This window comes from Nannobrachium achirus, assembly GCF_963921795.1.
Source record: "Nannobrachium achirus genome assembly, chromosome: 4".
In the NCBI taxonomy this organism is placed as follows: Eukaryota; Metazoa; Chordata; class Actinopteri; order Myctophiformes; family Myctophidae; genus Nannobrachium; species Nannobrachium achirus.
In genome coordinates, this window is record NC_137813.1 from 64,737,749 (window position 1) to 64,751,645 (window position 13,897).

Sequence of the window (13,897 nt, forward strand, 5' to 3'; positions counted from 1 at the left end):
ATTTTGAAAGAAAGAAAGCGTAGCCCTCTGCATTGCATCCATTGAAAACAAGGTAGCATTTCTCCACGACCACACGCAGGTATATTATCCTATCCTTGCGAAAGAATCGTACCTACACTATTATAATTAGCAGACCAACGATACTGTATGCATCCAGGCTCGTTCCTATGACAATGCCCGATGGTGTGACACTACAACTTTTCGAGCGAGACGTTGTGTACCCGCCTGACAAGGACCAGTACACCACTGACAACCAGGCACTTAGGCCCCAAAAAAACTGCATGGGGTCCACCCTATGTTCCCCAGGTTCTATGTTCCCCACTTCCCCCCAAAAAAGGTTCTATGTACCCCAGGTTCGATGTTCCCCACCCACCCTCCCCACAAAAAGGTTCTATGTTCCCCGCTCAACCAAAAAAAGGATCTACTGTATGTTCCCCACCAGGAAACATGTGGGCAATCTAGACCCACTGGTTCTTAAACTTGTTTGGCCTCTGTAGCTCCTTTCCCTCAGTACTGAATCCATGTGTAGGCCTACTCCCTTTGAAAAAATGTTTTTATTACAAGTAAGACATGGAGTGAAAGAGATGCAATTAGAGTCTCCTGAACATATTTGTTCTATATATATATATATATATATATTGTTTTTTTTTTTATAAAAAACTATATGATAGCAAATAACGTGTGTTGTCTCTTCATAAACCAGTTGTGTCATGTTTTTTTTATTTAATTTGGTTGACCACTTTACACATCAACAGGTTCATATAAAGTTTGCCCAATTTCTTGCCATTAATCAAATATCCAGCAAAAGTTAACACATTTGGCCATTTTCCACTTTCACTCACACACACCCTGTAGTACCTCCAACATACCCCTAGAGGTCGACATACCCCCTTGTTAGATACACCCTAACTGTAAGCAATCAATGAGACACATTTCCCCATATTGTTATGGTATGGTATGATTCATTACTTAGTCCACGAGGTAATAAACTATACCATACCATAACAATATGGGGAAATATCATGAATTAAAATCGTCTACTATATTTCTGATACAATGCAGTGTAGATTGTTGTTACACTTACAGTATAGTATATGCTTGTATAAGCCTGTTAGACCGGAAGTGTATTAAACAATAAATAGATTTTCACCAACGTTTAAGTACTTGGAAGTACTGAGGAGGACTCAGATTGCATAATGGTCTTAACAGCAATGTAAGTGTTGACACATAGGCCTATTGGACAAAATATCACTGCAGAACACAAATAGTGTACACCACTGTTCAGCACCACTGACAGTCATGATTGATACTTAAGTGATTGATAACATTTGCATTCTGGGATTTAGGGAGGCCTCAGCCACTAAGCCCCTGGAAAACAATCTATACATTAATATGACCGATTTCCTGAGCGACACCCTTTCGAGGTCGCCGCCGCCTTTAGCTGCGGTGTAGACAATAAAGTAACTTGTAGCCAACATTTACTTAAGCACTGTACTTAAGTACAATTTTGAGTAGCCCATTTGTACTTTCCCATTTCAATAGTTTTACTTCTACTCCACCACTGGCTGCTGTTCACACCACGGCAATGGCGGTGGCACTCTCTACAGGGGAGCGCTCAAGAAAACGGTCTATTGACAAAGTGACATCACATCCCGTGTGATAACAAACTTCACCCACCTGTGTGGCTATACTCAATCCATTGTTCAATCAATTGTTTATCAGGTGTAAAATGCAGATGCAGCTGTTGCAGACCCCTAACACGTTTTTATACTCTTTCAACTTTTAACTAGGGCTGGGACTTTAACTGATTAATTGCGATTAATTAATTACAGAAAATTAACGCGGTTAAAAAAATGAACCCACTTTAATCGCACTTTGTTTTTGCACCACAGAACCTTCAGTTTCAGGCATACCGATCATAGCGATGCACCAACCAAGAAGAGAACACAAACGCAAAGGGAGAAGTAGCCAATCACAGCGCTTTGCTTGGCCCAGTGGATGCAAAATTTTGATTTAAAAAACTCACTCGTTGATTCACTCGTACAACAAAATATGTTTTACTTGAAAAAAATGCTTCTCAGATCAAATATCGATGTGCGATTAAAATGTGATTAATTGCGATTAATTAATCACAGAGCCTGTAATTAATTAGATTAAAACGTTTAATCGCATCCCAGCCCTACTTTTAACCTTATTTTCTTCCGTGTAAACCATGAACCTTATGTACATTATCTGGCATTACTTCTAATTGCCTCATGCCACTGCAATCTTTCACCCCACATTTTATTTTATTTTTGCCATGGACATGCAAAATAAGTGGTCAATTATATTGTGATAGGGATGAAAGGAAGGTGTTGTTATTTTTCATTTTTGTATTATTTCTTTAACTACAATGATGTTTTCTTTTTGTTTCTTTTATTTAAACACATTGTATTTTCGTTATGGTATTTATGTTGTAATAATATTCCTTTCCCCCTAATCATGTTCTCTTTTTCTGAATGGACTGCGGGACTTTAAGTGAATGGAGGTTCTGGATAGGATAACTAGCGGCCATGTTGCAGCCTATGCAGTGTGGGGTAACGTCACGGCTGGCCAATTGAGTGGCAGCTGGGTGAGACGCAGGACTATGAATGAGACGGTGTGTCTCAGTCAAGCAGAGCAGGGGAAGAGGACAGACGTGCTGTGAGAGAGCCAAAAGACACCGGGGGTTCTGAGGAACCACGTGCGCCATATAGAGAGACTCATGGGACTGAGTAAAGTAGCTATGCTACATTGATTGAGAACCATTGTGCGAACCTTATAGTTTACAGCGACGGAGAGACTGGTGCGCTGGTGAGAGGAGTGAACCGGCTACCTGGCCCGCTGTGAGAGAGACGGAGAGAGACGGAGTGAACCGGCTACCTGGCCCGCTGTGAGAGGGACGGTCCTGTGTGTGTCGCACGCATACATCACTCACCGGCTTGCCGGGTGTGTAAGTACCTGTCTATCGCGACACATGAAGTTAAAGCACCGTACCTTAGGACGACCAATTCTGTACCTGTGAACATATGAGCTGGCGGCCTCCTCTTGTGTGTTTCAGAATCTGACGTAGGATGTATGCTGTTGAATACTGCTGAGCTGTGTGGCTACTTTGGGCTCCCTGGTTTAACACGAATACTAGTAGAGTGACCCATGATTGCACCCTGCACTTTACTAGTAGGAATCAAAGATAACGTTTTAACTATTAATAAATGATTTGAATTGTTTTATTTAGTTTAGCGGCGCCTTTTAGGTATTTAGGGTTTTCTTTTGTATTTTATTGTTCTTGGCATTTTAGAGACCCCCCTGTATAGGACTAATACATCTTTTTGTACTTTTGTACCCCCCTGAACAAACGTTGTGGTGTCAGTCTCTCCAGGGTGTTCGTACCCAATATTGCTCTCCCAGCCTGGTATTATTACGAACCTGTGTCTTAGCCTAGTGGTGTGTAAACCTTTAATGGTTTGTTGGTTAAAGTCCAACTGGCGTTGTCCGGCAACAAAGGTCCCCCTTTTTTCATTTGGGTTTATATAAGAACAATCATACAACAGTAATATATATATATATATTCCTTTAATGATAAATGGTTAATAATGTTGCATTATTGTAATACAGTTATTTCTGAACGTAACAGTAAGACTGGCCCATCTTACATAATAATGAGAAAAAATAAACAAAGCCTAGTCCTAAATACACAGGCAACTAATGGAATAGTGTCTATTCCACTGCGTTACATATTTTAAAATCATAGTAGGCCTATTTATGCATTCATGTGTTATCTAACAGAGGACGCAAGCCTCGGGCCTGAGACAACTGTGCGAGATAAAATATTGCTTTGTAATGCTGTATTTGGTTACGATTCATGACATATAGAATTTCTGCTTAAAGCAGCCTGTCATTCCTTTTGTAAGCTCAGAGAATCCTACTCACACAGTATATGCTTCGTGTCCAGCTGTTTTATATAATCTCACAGGTTGGGCCACACAAAGGGTGCGTTCGGAAATGCGCACTCAACGCAGTGGTGTGCCATGTTGTGCACTCAGTGTGGAAATCCAGTGCACTGCACACCGGATATGCTGAGTACATCAGTATGCTGAGTATCAGGTGGGCAGGTAAAAAAGCAGAATAAAAAAATGTGACAGACAATATAGTTTTACACCACACATGTGAAATGTGTAAATGTGTACAAACATAATTGTTCACATTTCATACAGTTGCATTTCTATACACAGTGAGGGAGGGAGAGATGGTGCGCTGCAGAGGAGGAATTGAAAAATGAAATAAATGATAGGGAGGAACCGAGAGCTCATGGAAATGATAAGAAAAGAAAGAAAGAACAGACATCAGAAAGTGAAGAAGTAGATGAGAGTAATATTGTGATCGGGATGAGAGCAGAGACGCAAACGGACAGGACTTTTAGTGACGCTCAAGTGGTAGGAAAGTTTGTGGAGAGAAAAGTGGGCAATGTAAAGTCAGTAAGGATCACCAGGAGTTGACTTGTTATTGTAGGGTGTAAGGACAGTAGTGGGGTTCCTTGTACATGCAATTTTTTGTTTTCATTTTCAATCCGTGTTAAAGTTTATTTTTCACTTCCAATTTGTAGATTATGGTCTATAGAACAATTTTGGTTCGAGTGTCAAGACACCAGATTGAAGAAAAACATTTACCCTATTAACAAAAATAAGCAAAATCGGAATTAGGATTTTTTTACATGTCTTACTTTTCCCACAATGGCTATTAGACTGGGATCCCCATGCCCAAAAGCTCAAGGAATAGGGTTGAACCTTTGATGTTCTGCCGCACTTTTTATTTCTGTTTTATCCATTAGTTTGGTCATTAAGTGGGACTGAGTCACTAGGGCCCAAGGTGGATTTTTTAAGCAAACATTTGTAACTAAAATTTTGCTTCTGGGGGGTCCCTGGAACTAAATATTTTGAGATGGGTGTCGGTGGCCAAATACATATCATTTTGGAGGTCCTTCACATGAGAAAGTTTGAGCACCACTGACATAGCAACATAGGTCTTTCAAAAAACCTTAGAAGGATTTGAAATATTCAAAGACAAATTTCACCATTTTTCAAAAATAGCAGATCTACAAGCTCGCAGTGCCGCGCTGCAAGCTTGTATATCTGCTATTTTTCAACAGTTAAAGCACAAAATAATGCATAATAATGTGTTCCCAGTCTAAATGGGTGAAGAACATAGAACAGCGAAGTCATGATGTGACTCGCTCATCCCGTGGTTCCACGGAAGTAATTCTCTATGGAGAATAACATTGGGTCATCTTAAATCGTCTCATATAAGCATTGTGGTCCAAAAATAAACAAACAGCCTTTGCAAAATTGTCGGCGAGGTGGCTCTGTATGGTTTATGATAGTCAGTCACTCATAAGTGATAAAGCCTGTTTCTAGCGAAAATGTAACTAATTTGGCGACAGTAACATTAGCGTTTTTTCACCATCAGTTGATTCTTCATATCCATATGAGTCAAACCGCTGAGATAATTTGTTTATAATTGGAACACAGTTCTTATATGACGCGATATGAAAAAGGTCTATGGGAATTCAGAATGGGGGAGGAAAACCGCGAACCAGGTAGGATGTGTAAATTACGTCACACTTCACTATTCTATTCATGGGGGGCCCACAGTGAATCCTTGTACCCAGGGCCCAGAATTTGGTGCGACACCCCTGCTAGGGCCCACACAGATTTTTACAGATACAGTATCCTTTACTATATTGGTAGGGGAGAGCCTGCACAATTGTAAAGTTTTTCACATTTCAATATTTTACTCAGAGATTATTTTACCTACATAAGTAATATTTTCAGGCAAAGGACTTACACATGTCTGCTATCATAAACCACTTCAAGTTTTTCATTTGATAAAACAGGTCATGAGTTATTAAACCGAGAGTGGACGCTGTTCCGATGTTACATTTGAAGCCCACACGGGATTAATTGTAACAGCATGATTTACAAATGTAACACAGCTAAAGAACCTTTATAAACAAATATTTTTTTGTTTAAATCAATTATATTTCATTCAAGCAACTCTTTTACATTGTTTTCATACCAAGGGTGTGATAAGATACTATATCCTACTTTAGGAAAATATTACATATTACAAGATGTACCAGTTTAAGCGTTTGAGTGAATTCCATGGGAAAATACATTGATTACCTAAATAAATAGCAAGTTTGATTAATGCAACATGTTATACATCCCTAATCTGACTTAAAATACACTGTAATTGAATGTCAGCTGACTGAACACAATATTGGCCAATATGTCAAATATTTCAATATGATATTATCATGTTAAATTGTGTTACAATTGAAACGTTTTGGCACCCCTGCTTTGACGTTGCCTACAGAACAGAACTAACATGCATAGCAAGTTAAAACGATGTAAACTAATGAAGAACAGATACATACGTACAAGTGTACATTCATTATTATGACATTAATGTGTGTCCTCATGTTCACATATGTGTTCAGCTCTTATTTTACATGAATTTCAGCTATTAGTAAAACGCCTAGCTCTTTCAGTGTTTAAAGACCCAATGAAATTACTATTTTGGGTATTTTATTTTGAAGTTTCAGTTTGAAAAGGAAGCCTGTGCACGTGTGTTTCTGAATCTGAGGGGACCAGCCCTTCAGGCGATGGGATATAAAATCTGAGTAATGGGAGTAATGGGAGCCAGCAATGGGAAACAAACAGGTGAATGTAATCAAAGGTTATTTTATATTCAAAAGGTCTATGTTATCACTGTTTGAATTTCTGTTCACAGGAAGTAATTAAGAATGGCCTATTTAGGGACCTTTGATATAAATATACACAAAAATAGTTTATTTTCTATTTTTGTTGGCATCTAGTGTTAGGTATGGCCACATTATCACTACAGATATACTCTAAAAGTGTGAAAAACATGTTTTTGATTTCACCCTGTCTTAAATGCGATCTAGCAAAGCATAAATGCAAACATTTACCATATATATATCATATGAATTGTTTGCAATTGAGACAAAGTCAATGTGTGATGATGATTTGTTAAGTTAAAATTTATATTAGTGTTGTTTTTTTTAAACCAAATATGCCCAGGTCAAAATGACACACGAACAGAACGAAGGTGAAGTGAATTCTGAACAGAACTTAAAGGAGCTATAGTCAACTTTTTCATTGTAGGGCCGACACTTTGTTCACATCCTAGTCTATAGACTAGGAATGTAAACAAAGTGTCGGTCTGACAATGGCCAAAATGATTATTTTATTATTATTTTACGCTTTTTGTGGTCATTTTTTAATAGAAACACATATATGAAGCTTAATTTTTTATAAAATATTTTCGAAACATTATTTTTATTTTAGCAACCGTTGTCAAGAAAAAGTTGACTATAGCTCCTTTAAGGGTTAAAAGAAAAGTTGATAGATCTAGAGTTTGTGCTATTTGGATTTGCATGCCTGAAGAGTATTATAGAATTGTCTATCAAATAAAAATGTATTTTAGCTTATGAAATTTGTATGTCAAGTATAACCAAATTGTCCTTCACCTACATGCGTGTTATCACGAATCAACCAGCTGGAGATGATCAACGTCAGGCACGTGCGCACATAGAGATCAAGGGGGGCTTGATCAGGGTGGTATCAAGCACCGAAAATAGCCGACCTCCAAGCTCACAACACGTCGTGTTGTGAGCTTGGAGGTAGAGGTCTTCACGGGGGCCCCGACCCCGAAATTACCGAAGGACCCGAGAGACCCGTAACGGGTTCGGTCAGTGTTTTATAATAATCACTCGGAGCCGGGTTGGAAACGGTCACATTTCCCTTGGAACACTTCGGAACACGGGACTGTAATCATCATGTGTATAACCCGAGCGGACCCGATAGGACCCGTACTGTGTGTGTGACGTGCAGGGCGGGAATTTCATGGAGGCCATGAAGGCCATGGCCGCCGTTGCCCCTCAGTTTGGCCTTGTGCCCCTCAAATCAATGGCAAGATCTAAGGCCACAGTGGCCTTAATGCCCCAGCCAGGCTCGGTGTGGGAGGAATTTTCAGCCCTGGGATTTGCATAAGACCGGCCCTATGCGAGCGCGCGTAGCGCGCCAGCTAAAAAAATTTGAGCATTATTTATTAATTAATTGTCAAAATTGAGCATTATTTATTAATTAATTGTCAATTTTTCACTTGAGCACCCCCTCCTCAAAATGAACGGTTCCAACGCCACACTAAAAACGGACCCCAAAAGACTGTGAAAATTGATGACTCATCACTAAACCATCATTTTGAGTGGCCATTTCTTGCCCAATGAATGTTTTTCGTGCAAAACAAATGCTTGCAATGGATTCCGAATAATTAAAAACCCCTAGTTTGATCCCTCACATCCCACTTAAAGCAGATTTTTTTGGGAGTCATTTTTTCCTTTATATTATAGTGTATAGTAAGTGAAGGTAGGTAGGTCGTTTTCAAAACTTTGCCCTGATGGGATTCCTTGGGACTTTTTTTCTCTCACTAAGGATATAATGAGGATACAGAATCAGTTGAGTTTGCTACTATTGCAATTTGTTTTAGGTTTAGCCTAATTTTGGCCTAAAATTACTGGACTATAAGCATTATGTTTTGGATTGAACTGTTTGAACATAATGCATAGGCTATCCACAAATGTCGGGCCAACTTGCACAAATACTGTACATTAATTACTGTAGGCTACCCACATTACCATTTGCGCATTGGCGTGACATGTTAAGGTAATACATTAGGATACTCACAAGTTATATTGTGGATACAATACAAGCAGTGGATGCTGTCCCAGCGTCTGGTTTAATAAGACAGGACAGCCTTTTGGGGAAGTTGACATAATTGCTCCTCAGATATATTCCATTCAATGTAACGTTTTAACGTGTCCAGCTGTCCACATGACATGTTTCATCTGACTGGATGCGACCATAGGATGCGACAGACCAGTGTTGCGTCCATGTTTGTTGTTGCCATCTTAAAATGAGCGTGCATTCTTGTTAATTAGTGGTTGAACAACTTGCCAACTTTACTCACAAATGCTCTCTCGTTTGAAAGGCTCTGTGATGTATTCTAACTAATAACAACTTGTTTTGATAGTCCATCCTGATCAACAACTAAACCGCGCGCCTAGCGGGGAAATCCCCGGTTTCCCAGACGCTCACGCCGACGATGGCCCCAGCTGACTGTAACACTGTCTACTGTCAATATGTAGACAGTAGACAGTATAGATACCGGTGTCTCTTTCTTGTCATGTAGACACTGCAGTGTCCATTGTTGAGATTCTGAAATCTTAACTCCCCCCAAGTCCCCATCTTTAAACCAATCCAGTGACTTTGATTGGTGCAGGGCTGAGCATGGACCAGATGGTAAATACCATCATTTATCTATTTCACTGCAGGTTATCATTCATAACCCTTAAATTGAACAAATTCTTTCAATGGACTAAAATCTCGTTTTATTTGATGGCCCTCCTGCCCTGGCATTTGGCCTTTGTACCCTCAAAAAATGGACAACACCAAAGGCCAAGTGGCCTTGCCCCCAAAATGACGAAATTCCAGGCCTGGTGACGTGTGTCTTTTCTGCTTTTTATGCAAACTGTAAAGCAAGCAATCAATCATTGTGTGTGTGTGCGCTGGCGTGCGCTGCCTGCGCTATGATCAGGAATGATTCAGGATACAGAACGAACTGGAGTTCTGTTTAACGTGTGTGCTGTGCTGTGTTTAGGCTGACCTAGGATCAGATTCAGGTCTGTTATTAGCCTCGAGGCAGCGACATTAAGAATGGCTGTGTAACTGTGAGATGATAATGCTGCTCTAGGATCAGATTTACAGCAGGGAAAAAAGAGCTTGGTGCGTGCGTACTGCATGCGTGATGTGTAGCAGCTACTCCTGCTGTCGCCTGTCAGGCTGAGCACTGGCCTACAAGTTAAACCATGACAAACAAACCGAAAATGACTTACCTCTGTTGATAGAAAATAGCCCAAAAGTATTCCTTTATCCCTGACATTTGTTTCGATGTTAATATGACTCCTTGGCAGCTTTCTTCTGCCTGCCAATCAGTTAACAGCGCACGCGCACAGCTGCCGTGAGTGAGGGATCGGATCTCGGTACATGAAAGGGGATTTTAATAATGATTAAATGGTCGGGTCTCTCGGAACCTCGGAAATAAAAGGATTTCGGGACAACATGTCACAGGTTTTGGTCTGTAAAAAAAGAAAGAACGTCGGAACGGGACGGAATCGGACGAGACGTTACGGGGCCACTCGGGTTTGGTTTTGTAATTTGATTATTATTTCGGAACAGGTCGGAATCGGTCGAAATCTGACGGTCCATCTCGATTTCGGTTTGCTTTTTTGGACCCGTGAAGACCTCTACTTGGAGGTCTGCTATTTTCAATATTTTCACCTAAAGGCCATTTTAGAAATGTCAGCCCCTGCCCCTCTAACCTACTCTGCACTTCCCTGGTCAATGTGACTCAAAGATAAAACATGTAAAACATAATACTGTTCGATGCCACGTTATCCACGGTCTTATGACACGCAGCTGGAGATGTCCTTGGTCCCCACACAACATGGTTCCCACGTACCCAAATGTGTGATTATACAATGTTTTGTGTTCTACAGCTGACGTGGACTTTTTTTTTTATACGATTGATGACATCTGTAAAACATTATACTGTATCATAATATTTCTGCATTAAGCATACTGCCCTACAAAAGGAACTAATACATTGCCTGAAGGCAAACCATATCCTCAGTTTGTGAGGGTATCACAAAAATCTAATGACATGTAATATGTATGTATCAATAACAATGATACAGCGATTTCCTGGCAACATACATTAGACGGGAGGAATTTGAGAAGTGTTTCTTTCTTAAATAAAAGGACCAACAAGTGTTTTTTTATGCAATGCAATGATACACCATCCTGTCTGCTATTGACTAATACAATACAACTGTTGTGACTAAAAGAGAGTTGAGTTGAGCCAGAAGGCAAAGCTGACCCTTCTTTGACCTACTGTATTTTTTTCCTTTTTTTCCCCTGACTATATCTACTGCATTATTCTGTGTTCTATCCATCTGTCATTCAATGTTATATGCTTCAATGGTTTCCTGTGGAAATAAGCCAAGTGCTTTTCTAGGATCTCCTTTTAGTAGACCTTGTACCAGTGAACTGTACCGTCATGAAACTGTATCTTTTCCTATGCAAACTTCTAATAAAGTCTTCAATCAATCAATCAACCAAGCTCTCTGTCTACCGAGCTATCTTCGTTTTTGCTCTCACCTATGGTCATGAAGTGTGGGTCATGGCCAAAATAATAAGGTCATGAGTACAAGCAGCTGAAATGAGTTTTCTCTGATTTCTATGGACAAAAATAGGGCCTTTAGAGTAGAACTGCTGCTCATATACGCTTGGAAAGAAGCCATGCAACTTACTGTAGGTGGTTCAGGCATCTAGTACGGATGCCTCCCGAGCATCTCCCTAGAGAGGTCTTCTATGCAGTATGCACGTCCCATTGGGGGCAGACCCCCTGGCCAACCAAAGACCAGATGGAGGAATTACATCTCATTCTCCACACTGGCCTGTGAACGCCTGGGGATCCCCAAGGGGAAGTAGGGAACACTGGAAATCTCCGTTGAAACTGTTACCCCTGCAACCCGATTCCGGATAAGCGGTTGAAGATGGATGGATGGATGCATGGATGGCACTCTTCTGAGTGCCATCTGTCCGGCACTCTTCTGACATCACAATGACACCTCATCCCAGCTCAGCAGAAGGATATAGCTGACCTGTTCTGACATCACCCCAGCTCAGCATAAGAGCTGATCTGTTCACAATGATGCAAATGAATTCCGTCCTTGTCCCTTTTATGCCTATATATGGAGATTCTTGTCAGGTCAAAAACCTCCAAACAGTCAGAAGTTACTGTTTGATGCCACATTATCTGGTGTCTTATGACACGCAGTTGGAGATGTCCTTGGTCCCCACACAACATGGTTCCCCTTCCCACGTACCCAAATATGTGATTATACAATGTTTTGTGTTCTACAGCTGACGTGGACTTTCAGCCTGAAACAAGAGTGAGATAAAATAAAACTACTTTGTTATACAGTAAGACTGTATTTGGTTACGACTCATGAGTATACATAACATTATCTAGGCCTACCGGTATATGATAATATGTCTACATTAAGCATACTGCCCTACAAAAAACTAACACATTGCCAGAAGGCAAACCAGTCATTGATGAGATATTGGACACACGCGCGTGCACACGCGCGTAAGCCCATGTTCGTCACAATGCGTGACACCTCATCCCAGCTCATCCATATTTGGGAAAATTTGGCCACATTTTGTCCAACTTAAACAACCAACCGCAACGTAGGTCACACTTGCAAATTAATTCTGTCCTTGTCCCTGTTATGCCCATATATGGAGATCTCTGATGTCATCAGTATTAAGCTCAAATCTGGGAACAAAATGTTGAGTAATCAATAGAAAAAAAGTCATTTTGAGGATGAACCACTCCTTAAAGGCATATAAAGCTTATTAGCCAGGGATCCTTAAAAAAATCACACCCGGTGTGAAGTGAGGGGAGCTATTTATGAGTTACTGTCATTAAGCGTCCCGCGAAGTTTGGCCAACGTGGGATGTGGTGGGACCAGATGGAGCGGTAAGCACAGCTCAAAGAATGTCTTCTATTAGCTTGGATTCCTCATCGATGATGGCAATACAGTTTTATGAACTGTACACAGCCCTCCCCTAGGATACAGACCGAGAACTGGTACAATATTAACATCAGCCTTAGTGAGGACCGATTGTTGTTGTTGAATATGGGTGAAGTCGTCCTTTAAGTCTGAGTCCCTGCTATTCCAGCACGGGAGTGGAATTTCACTCCGTTTACATGATTCCTGCTCCCATCTGCTCCCATTAACTTTTCATTTCCGTAGCCATCCCAATCCCAAGATTAATTAAAAAAATGTCATCCTCCAGATGTGACCTGCTTGCCCAAAACTAAGCCAGTGTGTCAAACTTGTCGAGTTTCTTTTGTTCTTTTATCAGGTTATTGTGAGATATTAATTTCATTTCCTTGTGATGGTGACTATAAGAGGTGGTGCTTGTGGTGGTGTTTGTCAGAGGAACAGCTTGATCCATGATGGTAACCATGTCTTCTTTCATACTACTGCTGCAGCTGGTGCTGATGGGGTCCAGTGTGACTGCAGGGGATGCTGCTGATCATAGTACCAGTGACTACCGCTACTGTGGAGGATCTGTCACCTTTAGCCCTAAAGTCCACTATTCATGGAATGGGACATATGAGGTAAACACTTATATTTTACTTTAATTATTAATGTTGAATACCGGTATTATGCATAGGCCTATTATTTGATGGCTTCTTTTTTATAGTATATAAATATGGTTTATTGAGTGACCATCAAAAGGATTTTGTGAAAACGTAATGGGTATACCGGTATGTATTGACACAATTTGACACAATTAATCATTCCCTACTTGAACAAAGAAAATAGAACCGTATGGAATAAGAGGTCTTACTAATCATCGGTTAAAAAGTAATTTAAATAATAGTTTTCAATATGTAAATATTAATAATACAGAATCATATCTTAGAAGAGTAACATGTGGTGTTCCACACGTTACTCTTAAGTTATTTATACTTTATTTAAATCATTTTATTACAGTATCTAATATTTAGAAAATTGTTATGCTTGCTGATGATACTCATTTAATTTGTTAAAGGACATACAATCAGAAAGGGAATTGATAGGGTTAAAGAAATGGTTTGATTGGAATAAGTTGTCACTAAATGAACACAAAACTAAGTTCATGGTATGTGGTGGTGTTCC